This window comes from Ovis aries, chromosome 23 (genome assembly GCF_016772045.2).
Source record: "Ovis aries strain OAR_USU_Benz2616 breed Rambouillet chromosome 23, ARS-UI_Ramb_v3.0, whole genome shotgun sequence".
Lineage (NCBI taxonomy): Eukaryota > Metazoa > Chordata > Mammalia > Artiodactyla > Bovidae > Ovis > Ovis aries.
Genome location: NC_056076.1, coordinates 54,667,534 through 54,680,583, shown reverse-complemented (window position 1 = coordinate 54,680,583; position 13,050 = coordinate 54,667,534). Strand labels below are relative to the sequence as shown.

Here is a 13,050-nt window from a genome sequence, read left to right as displayed (position 1 = left end):
ATCATGAGAAAAGCATCAAATGAGACCAAATGATAGATATCCACAAAACAGCTTAGTCTTTGGAGACTGTCAAAGTTAAGAAAAAACAGAGAAGACCAAGAAACTGTCACAGATAAGAGGAGATTAAAGAGATACCACACTGAAATGGAGTGTGGAATCCTGAAGGCAATCCTGGAACAGAAAGATCAGAAAGAAAACTAGATCAGCAGAAAAAAGATCAGCAGAAAACTAGTGAAATCTACACTAGGTCGAGTTTAGTTAATAGCGATGGATCAATGTTCATTTCTTAGTTTTGACAGCTGTACCATGGTGATGTAAGACGTGATTGCTAGGGGACCCCTGCAAGGGAGGTTTAGGGAATCTTGTACTCTCTGCAACTTTTTCGTAAATCTAACGTGTGTCAGTTGCTCAGTCCTGTCTGACTCTTTGTGACCTTATGGACTGTAGCCCGCCAGGTTCCTCTGTCCATGGGACTAATCAGGCAAGAATACTGGAGTGGTTGCCATTTCCTCCTCCAAATTTGGTAAATCTAAATTTACTCCAAAATAGTCTTCAGTTCAGTCACTCGGTCGTGTCCGACTCTGCGACCCCATGGACTGCAGCACGCCAGGCCTCCCCTTCCATCACCAACTCCCAGAGCTTGCTCAAACTCATGTCCGCTGAGTCGGTGATGCAATCCACCGATCTCATCCTCTGTTGTCCCCCTTCTTCCCCGGCCTTCAATCTTTCCCAGCATCAGGGTCTTTTCCAAGGAGTCAGTTCTTCGCAGCAGGTGGCCAAAGTATAAAAAACAAAAAGTATATGAGCTTGGAGATTAAACAGGACCTTTTTTTAAAAAAAGCAGCAGGAACTATCTACCCCTCGCCCCCAACAGAATAACCCAATTACTGAGCGGTGCGCAGGGTTGGGGACTTGAGTGTCGGGGTGCACACAAGGCACCCCGGGGCGCCTGGAGCCGGGCGCGCGATTCCGGGCGCTGGGAAGCCCGTGCCCCGCCCCGGAGCCGCTCCGGCGCCCGACTCTGCCCCGGGCGCGCGCTGCCATGCGGGGCGGAGCTCCTTGGAGCGGAGGTGGAGCCACCGAGCCCGGCGGAGCCGACCCGCCCTACCCGCCCGAGGTGCCGAGCCAGGGGAGGAGCGGCGCCCGGACCCCGCGCTCGCTGAGCGCCCTCCAAGGTAGGCGAGCCCCAGCGATCTTCGCCCGGGTCACCCCACTGTCTCCCGGGCGAGCGGGGGTCCAGGCGCCCTTGGAGCGGGTCTCCTCCACCCTCCCCTCGCCCCGCCTGGAGCACCAAGGGCATTTCCCTGCACACAGGTCCTGGGTGAGGACGGCATTCTCCCTGTAAACCGTTCTTCTGGACTCGGATTCCCTGGGCTAGAAGTTTGTGCGCCTCCAGGGTGGCATCACCCACTCGGTGGGCACGAACTTGGGCACACTCCCGGAGGAGTCTGGCGTGCTGCAGTCCGTGGGGTCGCAGAGAGTCTGACACGACTTGGCAACTGAACGACGAGGAACAGAGTTGCTTTCCCGAGAAAGGATACCCCCTCCTTCGCCCTGCGCACGCCCGATTGTTTATTTAGGTTGCTCTTAGGCAGTCCCTTGGCTGGGGGGTCCCCCTCTTCAGAGGCGGTGGAGAAAGCCTTCTGGAAAACTTGGCTGTCACCTATGGACCCCCGCGGGACGACTTTGACAGTTCCCTGTGCCCCGAATTCTTAAGAGCGCAGACGGTCATCCTTGCTGGCTTCTGCTAGCTTCTAGTGAAGGAAGACGGACCTGTTGGATGACAGTTTTCTGTCATGGGATTCTAGAGCTGAAAGTTACTTATCCCCCCGGCAGGTGTGCAAAGGGGCAGTGTCATCTTACGGAAGGAATAGCGCGGGACCGTGAGACGGGAGATTTAGATAGCATGAATGGCATGGCTGTAAACTTTTAACCTTCTGGGAAAGCAAATACATTTATTTACATATATAAAAGAAGCAGTTAGTTCCAAAGGTGCCTGAAACTCGGTCTGCCATTTTCACTCTAGTTTTATTTTTAAGAAATAAAAACTTTTTTTTTTTTCTTATTGCTATACATAGGCCAGATAAAGTGTTCAAAGGGAATTATTTCTCACTTGCAACTGGGGAGAGATCCTGTGTGTCCTTTTATGTACCTGATGGTATTAAATATTCAGCTCTGCAGAAATCTGGCTTTTCAGAAATGTGATCTGAGCTGCAGTCTCAGGTACTCCTGCAGACACAATAGGTGCCATTGTTTCCTGCTGATGGGCGATCCCCCTCCCTCCCACCCTTCGCTGACCCTTTGAGTGTGAAGGTCCCTGACACAGAGGAATTTGTGCCTAAGGCAGGAACTTCCCAACTCACTACGGAAACAATGAAAATGGCTTACACTCTCTGCGACCTCCCAAGCTTCACAAGCTTCACCTTTTAATTTGCTAAATAAATTTAGTAACCAAACCTGCACTAACTGAAGAGAGGCTTTTGAAAACTATTTCAGTGGTATTTTTCACGTTTATGATTTCAGAAGATATTAGCAAGCATGTTAATATATTTGTTAGTGTAGTGATTTATAATGTGTTGGAAAGTGGGCTTGAGTTGTAATCCAGATTCTGGACGAAGTTGGAAAAATCTAAGCTAGACTTGGTCAAAACTGAAAAATGAGGCATATATTTATTTGTTTGGAATGATGACTGAAAAAGGAAACAACTAAGACTTCTGAGGGCTTCCCAGATGGCTTTGATGGTAAAGAATCTGCATGTAATGCAGGAGATCAGAGTTTGATCCCTGGGTTGGGAAGATCTCTCTGTTCTCCTGGAGAAAGGAATGGCTACCCACTCCAGTATTCTTGCCTGGAAAGTTCCTTGGAGGAATGTCAAAGTCTTTTACAGTAGTGGGCTTGAATCTTCGAGATTTTTACATTAAAATTAGATGGCCATTTATTGATGGAAAGGCATTTCAAAATGGCAACATGTTACTATCAATTTAGTAGCATGTTTAAGTGAATTTACATTTTACTAAGCATCTAAACATGGAAACAGTCACGAGCTTGGAAAACAAAAATATGTGCGTGTGTGTGTGTGCTCAGTTTTAGAAAATATTTGGTGCACCTGGGGATTTTCAGGCCTGTTCATATATTAACTGAACCACTGAACCAACATTTATTGTATAGGGCACCATGGTCTGTCTTGGAGACACAGGGGGATAAAAGTTGGTGTAAATGAGACACATTCCTATCCTCTGGAATTTATACAGCTTTGGAATCCTCCAGAACACCCTGAGGCCATAACCAGAAACCATATCAGTCATCATCTATCAATTACACTAACCGAAACTAGATTAGTTTCAAATCACAGACTCTTTTCCACTGATTTAAATGGTCAAATTAAAAAATTGTAAAGAAATTTATATGTTATTTAGGTCAGTTTCCTCTTTTACTTAGGCTGGGAAAGAATTTAGGAATCCTGTATTCTGAGTTTAATATTATGAAATATTAAGATCTTAAGCCTGAAATAGCTTAAAAATTCAATTTCATGCAAATTCAATAAAATTTAAATTTGTAGTAGTAGTAAGTAGATGCCAATCATTTAGGGGTTGAAAAATTTTAACTGGGAAAACTGTATCCATCAAGTTATTTTTTTTTCTTGTAAATTTAAAAAAACATGACTACAATTATTTTTTAACCTCAGAGGGGAAAAAAAATTGACTTTATGTAAGACATTCTTGCTTTTTTTTTTTTTTTTTTTTGCTATTTATTTTAAAACCAGCTCTATTGGAGATATAATTTATAAACTATCAAATACATCACATTCTACAATTTAATGATTTTTAGTAAACTTACGGAGTTATGCAATCATTATCACAATCCAATTTTAGAACATTTTCATCCCTGCCCCTCTCTCCCCAAATCTCGAACGCCTGTTCGTAGCACTCACCATTCTCACCCTCAGACCCAGGCAAGCACTAATCTGTTTTCTGTCTCTTTAAATTTGACTTTCTGGGCATTTTGCACGATGAGATAATAGAATATATGGTATTTAGCATCTGACTTCTTTCACCTGGAGTAATGTTTTTGAGGTGCATTCAGGTTGTAGCATGGTGGTTCCTTTTTATTGCTACTAATGTTCCTTCCATTGGATGGCTATGCCACATTTTGCTTACCTTGATGGATATTGCTGCAATTGAAGTGATAAGACAGATATTTTGGTCCAACTTCCATAATTTGAAAATAACTGATAGGAGCCAAACACTTATTTATATTTATGAAAAAATATATTTCTGACATGCAATACTGATACTTACCAAATGTCATAACTGTGATCTTTCTGTGATACTCCCTGAAAATAGTAAATAGTAAGTCCCAAGCCAGTAGCAGAAAGCATCAGTCATTTCATATTCTAGGTTGGACTTGGAAGACACTAACTCTTAATGTTAACATTTGGAAAGAGGCCAGGCTTCCCTGATGGCTCAGATGGTAAAGAATCCACCTGCAATGTGAATTGAACCTGGGTTCTATCCTTGGGTTGGGAAGGTCCCCTGGAGGAGGGAGTGGCAACCCACTCCAGTATTCTTGCCTGAAAAATTCCATGGCATAGGAGCCTAGTGGGCTACAGTTCATGGGGCCGCAAAGATTTGGACACGACTGAGTGTCTAAACACACACACACATCTCCTTTGTGTGTTTTCTTCACAAATAATATGCATTTAAATGGGGGAATTTTGATGCATGTTTCATCCAACAGTGATAACTGAACTACTCTTAAAAATATGAGCCCTTCTTAATAACATACTTTAGTGGCACACTTAACAGAAAGCAAGAGTCATCTGTAGCCGTAAGCCAAAAAGTAGAAGGGAGTGCATCTGAATTTGCATGCTTTTCATTTTATTATTTTGTCGTTTCTATCACTGTGCTGAAGGGTGAAACTGATGCAACTGATGTTGACTTACCAAATCAGCCACTAGTTTGAATTCTGAAAATCTAAAACAGAAGAAATACCACTCTTTTTTTCCTCTGGGGCATTTAGAGGAGCTAGACCAAATGATAAATTATTCCAGGTTTCTATTAAATAGTGATGTCTTCTGTGAACAAAGAACTCTCTAACACTACAAAAGCATTTTGGTATATACCTTTCTTAGGCGTTCGTTTAGGGGAGATGTTTTCTTCTATACCTGCATTCACCCTGTTTTGTGTCAATTCTTATGGCAAATGCATTTTTAGTGGTTTACGTTTGACAACTTATGCTTAAAGATCCGCTTAGGGAGATTTCTCCAGTTGAGTGGAAACTCTTCTATAAAATGTCGGCCAATTCTGTGCAGCTAAAGAGAAGACACTGTCTCTGAATGCCTGTAAGTTACTGCTGAAATTGCAAGTTCCTATGGGGAAAAAAAGCATTCAGATAACTTGAAAGTCTATTTTATTGACAATGTGGAGTGCAAAGAATTTTATGTTTGAGACTAAAGCAGCCTAAGTTGAATAGTGCAGTTTTCCAAAGCTGGGTATGTTCATTTGGAGCTCAGTTTGTCTGCTACTATCAAAACAACGTGCCAGAGCTCTTGGCTCAAACCACTGCTGTTTTACTGATCTGTGGTTGGACGAATTGATAAGTCTCTGTTGGTAAGTCTTTTTTTAACTTGGTATTGATTTTAAAATTTCCAGAACAGTTTCATTTTCTAGTCTGAAACCAGTCATTTCATTTCAAATGTCTCTTGAGAGTGAAATGCCAATTATAGGAATCTATCTTCATCTTTTTCACTTTCTGGAAATTGAAGTGGACATGTTCCCCCTCTCGTGTCTGTTCACCAACAGGAAAAAGGCTTGCTCAGCATTGAGCTATAAGCTTCTCCTAATTAGTCTGGGGAATTCACTCACTCGTCACTCATGTTCATGGGATTTGATATAAGGAGCTTGGTTTCATCCAGAACCAGGAGGTGCTTCTCGCCCTTGTATCTTTCTGTTATCCCCTGGGTTTGGGTAGGATGCTGAAATCAGTCTGACCTCTTCCTGGGACGGGGCTGCAGGGGGAGGGAGAGGGGGGCGGGGGGCACAGGGTCCCCACTGCTTCGGGGGTGGGCAACCTTCATAGACTTTGCCGTCACTGCCCTAGTCGTCCATGTGCTTATGTTCTACTGTGAAGAAGGGAAACATGCATTTAGAAGATGATCAGAAAGAGGACGGTCAGTTGTAGAGACACTGGTGGACCTGGAGTCTGTCATACAAAGTGAAGCATAATAAGTCATAGAGGGAAAAACACACAGTATAATTGTATATTAATGCATACATGTGGAACCTAGAAAAATGGTACACATAAGCCTGTTTATAGGGCGGGAACAGAGATGCAGACGTAGAGAACTGACCTGTGGACAGTGGGATGAGGGGAAGGCGAGGCTGAGATGAACTGGGAGAACGGGATTGACGTCTTTACACTGGCAGGTTTGAAACAGATAGCTGTAACATTGGAAAGCAACTGTACTCCAATTAATAAAAAATTGCAAAAAAAAAAAAAAAAAAAGAATGGGTAGGTGAAATAAGTTCTATTTCAGAATTAGATTTAAATCTTCCTGTTGCAAGTTTTCTCGTATATTTCTACCTACTTTTCCACCCCAGTAAGTAATAATTATGATTAACTTTCGTAAGATGTTTAAGATTTCCCTCACTTTTATCGCCTTATTGAATGTCAGGCTCCATGGACTATTCTTGTAAGAGCAATAGCTTTACCTGCCTGTCAGCAACTCACACAATTCTGACCCTATTGCTTTTTTTTTTTTTTTTTTTGTCATTTACACTTTTGGAGGGCTCAACAGTTTGAATTAGGAAATAAATGTAGTTAATTGTAGCTTGCAGTTAATTGTATTTTGAAATCTCCACTGTGCTTAGCTTTTACTAGGGTACTGTTTACTTACTACTTAGAAAATAAAAGTATATACATCCATCTTTTTTAGTATAGAGTTCTGAGTCATGGAACCACCGTCACCATCAAGATAGAGAACAGTTTCATCATTACTCCCTCAGTTCAGTTCAGTTCAGTTCAGTCGCTCAGTCGTGTCCGACCCTTTGTGACCCCATGAATCGCAGCATGCCAGGCCTCCCTGTCCATCACCAACTCCTGGAGTTCACTCAGACTCACGTCCACCGAGTCAGTGATGCCATCCAGCCATAGTCCCCTAAAATAGTCCCAAGTGTCTCTTTTGTAGTCAGTTCCAGTTCAGTTTTCTGATCCTATAGTTTCAAATTTTCTAGAATATCATATAAATGGAACTATGGAATATGTAGCCTTTGGGATCTGGCTGTTTTTAGTCAGCATAATGCATCTGAGATTCATCTATATTGTATCAGCGTTGTTCAGTTGCTCACTTGTATCCAGCTCTTTGCGACCCCCATGGACTGCAGCACACCAGGCTTCCCTGTCCTTCACCATCTCCCAGAGCTTGCTCAAACTCATGTCTGTTGAGTCAGTGATGCCATCCAACCATCTCATCCTCTGTTGCCCTTTCCCCCCATCTTCAATCTCTCCCAGCATCAGAGTCTTTTCCAATGAGTCAGCTCTTCAGATCATATCAGTTGATCATTCTTTTGTATTGATGAATAGGATTCACCTGTTGATGAATATTTGAATTTTTTCCAGACTTTGGCCACTATAAATGTGTTTTATGGACATACAGAATCCCCTAGGAGAGGGACTGCTGGGTTGTACAGCCCATGCTTAACTTTATAGGAAGCTGCCTAAGTGCTGATGTCTCGTGTGGCTGTGAGTTTGGTTTTCTCACCAGCAGCACCCAGGAGTTGCTGCTTCTCCCCATCCTCACCCACAAGTGGGATTGTCTGTTTTTCCCTCCTTCTCTGGATAATTTTTAAAATGACGTAGGTGATGTTGAAGCTCAGATATCCCAAGACCAGTTTGGGAAGCTATAGCTCTTTTGTAAATCCCTGAGCCTTTTATTCTTAAAATATTTCAGGAAGCCACAGAAGAAATTTTCCAAAAAGGCACCTTTCTTATCAATGTTGCAAATGACTGAGATAAATATCAGTGACAACTAGTTCTTTTCATATTCTTTCATTGATGAGTCATAAGTGGCTTTAAAATAGATCGATAGCCGAGAAGGTCAGAGCAGCAGGTGTAACTGACTGATGGGGCTGGGGGCGTGGGAATAGAAAGGGGACAACTGGGTTTAGGCCTTGATACTTTCCAATGATGCTGTTTAAGCAAATGTTCATTATGAGCTGTGAGCCTAAGCACGATTATTTAATATTCTCTGAATGTGGATTATAGTCAGATACCCCATTAAGCACTTTTTCTGCATTATCCTATTTAATCATCGTATAACTCAATGGCTCCAGCAATAAGGAATCCGCCTGCAATACAGGAGACAATAGGAGGAGATGCAGGGATCGGGAATATCCCCTGGAGAAGGGAATGGCAACCCACTCCAGTGTTCTTGCCTGGGAAATCCCATGGACAGAGGAGCCTGGTGGGCTATAGTCCAAGGGGTTGCAAAGAGTCGGACATGACTGAGTGACTTAGCAGCAACTCTGTGAGGAAGTTAACAGCTTCTTTTGGGTTTTTTCAGCTGAGGAAGCTAAAGCCTAAGGGAGATTAAAACTCTTCCAAGGAGGGGTTTGGGATTAACAGATACACACTACTTACTATACATAAAACAGATTATCAACAGAGACCTACTGTATAATACAAGGAGCTCTACTCAGTACTGTCATAAACTATATGGGAAAACGCTCAAAAGAAATAGATCCATTTATGTGTGTCAGTGAACAATTGTGCTGTACACCTGAAGTGAGCACAACCATTGCCAATCAACTACACTCCAATATAAAATCAAAATTAAATTTAAAAAAATGAACAGACATCGAGATAGATTAGAAGAGAATCCAGAAATGTTCTCCAAACACACAATCAATTGAAGATTTCCAAACCACTTGATTTTTGACAAAGATAAAAGTGTAATTCCGTGTGTAAAAAAGAATAATTCAAATGAATGGTGATAAAGAATTGAAAAAAAATTACTTGCTGGGTTCAGGTGATGAGATTAACTTATGATTTTGAAAAACATATCACTTCTCTGTGACCTGGCTGCCTTATATATACATATAGATAGATATAAATATAGAGGTCACAATTATTGCACACTGTGTTTTGATGATTAATTTTGACAACACATGGGAAATAATTCTTTGGCAAATGGCACAGTGCTCTGTCTATAGTATGTATTTTCTATCATGTTTGGGCTAGTATTTCAATCCTTTTATCCCCCTGAATGAATTTGCCTTTGTTACATATCTAAGAGCTTTCTATAGCACTGGCTAAGATATAAACACATGTGTTTACAAATGAGTAGCATTTAGAAATGAATAGAAATTAATTCTACTTTGAGAATCTGAGATTATTGCTTGCAAACAGCATTGGGCTCAGTGCTGACTTGCATGTCTTTTGATGCTCTGTGCGTCATTTTCAGGTAAACTGCACGGTCACCTGAGGTTTAGCCAGCTGACACTGGATGTCACCATTGTGCTGTGTAACGTCGCTGTAGAACAGGTGTGCTATTCAGTATTCGGGACACGGCCAGTCTCTTCAAGGGTCTGGAGACCTGTTAGCTTTACTTTACCCCTCATATAACCTCTTTATCTTTGTAGTGTCTTACTGTAACTTAACTCTCTCAGCTTCTAATATCTAAGCTCTCTATCATAGTGACTCAGAATGATGAGACAATTGTCAATATGTTAGCTCAGAACTGAGAAGCTGAAAACTCAGACAGTGTGCCAAAGCAGGGCTCTCGCTTCCTAAGCACTGAGTCTGGCTCACCTAGGTAGGAAAGGAGTTTGTGCATGGGCGTGCTCGGTTACTCAGTCGTGTCCTACTCTTTGTGACCCCATGGACTGCAGCCCCTCAGGCTCCTCTGTCCATGGGATTCTCCAGGCAAGAATACTGGAGTGGGTAGCCATTCCCTTCTCCCGGGATCTTCCCCACCCAGGGACTGAACCCTTGTCTCCTGTATTGGCAGGTGGATTCTTTACCACTGAGCCACTTGGGAAGCTGCAGGAAAGGAATTTCCTGGAAGTAAACTCAGCATCCAGAATTGATGGGAAAACTAGATATGGAAATGAGAGAGTCCAGTGCTGGTGCCCTGGCCAAGATCAGTAACGGGCGGGAATTCAATCTCTGGGCATTGCCCCTGGGCACTAGATACCAAGTGTTCCTGCTGCTGGATCTAAAGCACTGCTCTGTGCCAGAGTCCCTCTCTGCCAGAGAAAGAAGGGGATTTTCACTGCGTCTAGCACAACAAGCCGGAGGGCCAATCCTCTGATGACCTTTCTGGGCGGAAGCACTCAGCTGATGGAGTCTAGGAGTTGTACAAGCGCTCCAGCACTGGGGAGTGACGAGGAAGGAAGAGGTCTTCGCTGCAGAGGCTCCTGCAGACAGTGACCCCACACACCTGGGAGGGAGAGTCAAGCTGGGCATCAGCCGTGCTGCTGCGGGTGTCAGCACTCACGGAAGTGAGTCAAGAATGCCACAGTGTGGTCAGCTGCTCTTACCCAAGTGCCCCTTCCACCGGGGATCCTACACTCAGTTGCATATGCCCTGTGGCAGCTGACAGCACCCCAGACGACACTGTCCCTGCTGTCACCCCTCAAGGAGCCTCACCAGCCAGGGCTAGACCTGCTTGTGTGTGCTTTTCACATTTGATTTTATATTGGAGTATAGCCAACTAACAGTGATGTGCACAGCAGAGTGACTCAGCCGCACGCACACCTGTATCCATTCTCCCCCAAACTCCTCTCCCGTCCATGCACCCCAGTGTTCCTTGCAGCACTGTTTACAATAGTCTAGGGCTTCCCAGAGGGCTCAGCAGGTAAAGAATCAGCTTTCAGTGTGGGAGACATGGGTTCGATCCCTGGGTTGGGAAGTTCCCCTAGAGGGCAGCACGGCAACCCACTCCAGTATTCTTGCCTGGGAAATCCCGTAGACAGGAGAGCCTGGAGGGCTGCATTTCATGGGGATGCAAAGAGCTGGACACTACTGGGCATGATAAGACCTGTTTAAAGTGGGCTAAAGAGAAGATTCCTTCAGTCCAGTTCAGTTCAGTCGCTCAGTCGTGTCTGACTCTTTGCGACACCATGAATCACAGCACGCCAGGCCTCCCTGTCCATCACCATCTCCCAGAGTTCACTCAAACTCATGTCCATTGAGTTGGTGATGCCATCCAGCCATCTCATCCTCTGTCGTCCCCTTCTCCTCCTGCCCCCAATCCCTCCCAGCGTCAGAGTCTTTTCCAATGAGTCAACTCTTCGCATGAGGTGGCCAAAGTACTGGAGTTTCAGCTTCAGCATCAGTCCTTCCAACGAACACCCAGGACTGATCTCCTTTAGGATGGACTGATTGGACCTCCTTGCAGTCCAAGGGACTCTCAAGAGTCTTCTTCAACACCACAGTTCAAAAGCATCAATTCTTCGGCGCTCAGCCTTTCTTCACAGTCCAACTCTCACATCCATACATGACCACTTGGGAAAACCATAGCCTTGACTAGGTGAACCTTTGTTGGCAAAGTAATGTCTCTGCTTTTGAATATACTATCTAGGTTGGTCATAACTTTCCTTCCATGGAGTAAGTATCTTTTAATTTCATGGCTGCAATCACCATCTGCAGTGATTTTGGAGCCCCAAAAAATAAAGGCTGACACTGTTTCCACTGTTTCCCCATCTATTTCCCATGAAATGATGGGACCGGATGCCATGATTTCATTTTCTGAATGTTGAGCTTTAAGCCAACTTTTTCACTCTCCTCTTTCACTTTCATCAAGAGGCTTTTGAGTTCCTCTTCACTTTCTGCCATAAGGGTGGTGTCATCTGCATATCTGAGGTGATTGATATTTCTCCTGGCAATCTTGATTCCAGCTTGTGCTTCTTCCAGCCCAGCGTTTCTCATGATGTACTCTGCATAGAAGTTAAATAAGCAGGGTGACAATATACAGCCTTTTCCTATTTGGAACCAGTCTGTTGTTCCATGTCCAGTTCTAACTGTTGCTTCCTGACCTGCATATAGGTTTCTCAAGAGGCAAATTGAAAGGCTTATATTTCAGTCTATTAAAAAAATTTTTTTTCCTACCCATGTAAATAAAAAGAAAAGGAAAAAAAAAAGGTAGGCGACCCTTTGTACCTTGTTCTTAGAAAAGGACTTCATACAAGTTCCAGCCTGCGATCTTGCTCGCCGTTAGCCTGGAATCCTCTTCTTCCAGATGGCCACATGGCTGCACCTCCTTTATTCAAGTCTTTTGCTTAAATGCCACCTCTTCAGGTTGCCTGTCTCCACCCATCCAAAGCAGCACCGCTTTTCATCCTTTTACCCTGTTCTGCTCTTCTTCATGAAACCACCTCTGATTATGTTCTCTGTGTAGTCGTTTTGTTTCATGTCTGTCTCCCCTTCTGTACTGAGAGTCCCATGAAAGCGGGGTCTTGAACTTGGTTCTGCAGTTACAAATTTCTAAAACAGCTGTATTCAGTAAATATTTAATACACGAATGAATGAACCAAGGGTTAAATAAAGGAAGGACACTCTTTTGTTAAAATCTCTAGTCTGTAGACAGTTCCTGTAATCATTTTCTAAGGTTGCTAAAATAAAGTACCACAGAGTGGCTTAAACATAATACTTTCTCGTCTCTCAGTTCCAGAGGCTGGAAGTTCAAGATCAAAGATCAAGGTGTTGGCAGGGTTGTTTCCTTCTGGAAATTGTAAAGAAGAATCGGTGCCCTGCTTCACCTCCAGCTTCCGGTGGTTTTCTGGCATTTTTTGGTATTCCTTGTCATGTCGAAACATCACCTTGGTCTCTGCCTTCAGCTGAACATGGACTTTTCCTTGTGTGCATTTGGGTCCCAATTTCCCCCATTTATGAAGACGTCAGATTGGATTAGGGGTCCACTGGCTCAGCTGGTAAAGAATCCGCCTGCAATGTGGGAGACCTGGGTTCAATCGCTGGGTTCAGAAGGTCCCCTGGAGAAGGGAAAGGCTACCCACTCCAGTATTCTTGCCTGGAAAATTCCATGGACTATAT

General features: G+C 43.6%; 1 protein-coding gene across 8 annotated transcripts in view; it reads left to right on the top strand.

Moving 5' to 3' along the window:
* The first annotated feature begins 1,114 nt into the window (after positions 1 to 1,114).
* The window catches only part of CCDC68 (coiled-coil domain containing 68), a 58,517-nt gene continuing 46,581 nt past the window's right edge, over positions 1,115 to 13,050 (top strand). For all 8 annotated transcript variants that reach the window (XM_015103767.3, XM_060405291.1, XM_015103766.3 and 5 more), the window contains exon 1: positions 1,115 to 1,175. The gene's annotated coding sequence lies outside the window, so the exon portion shown is untranslated. The remainder of the gene's footprint in view (positions 1,176 to 13,050) is intronic.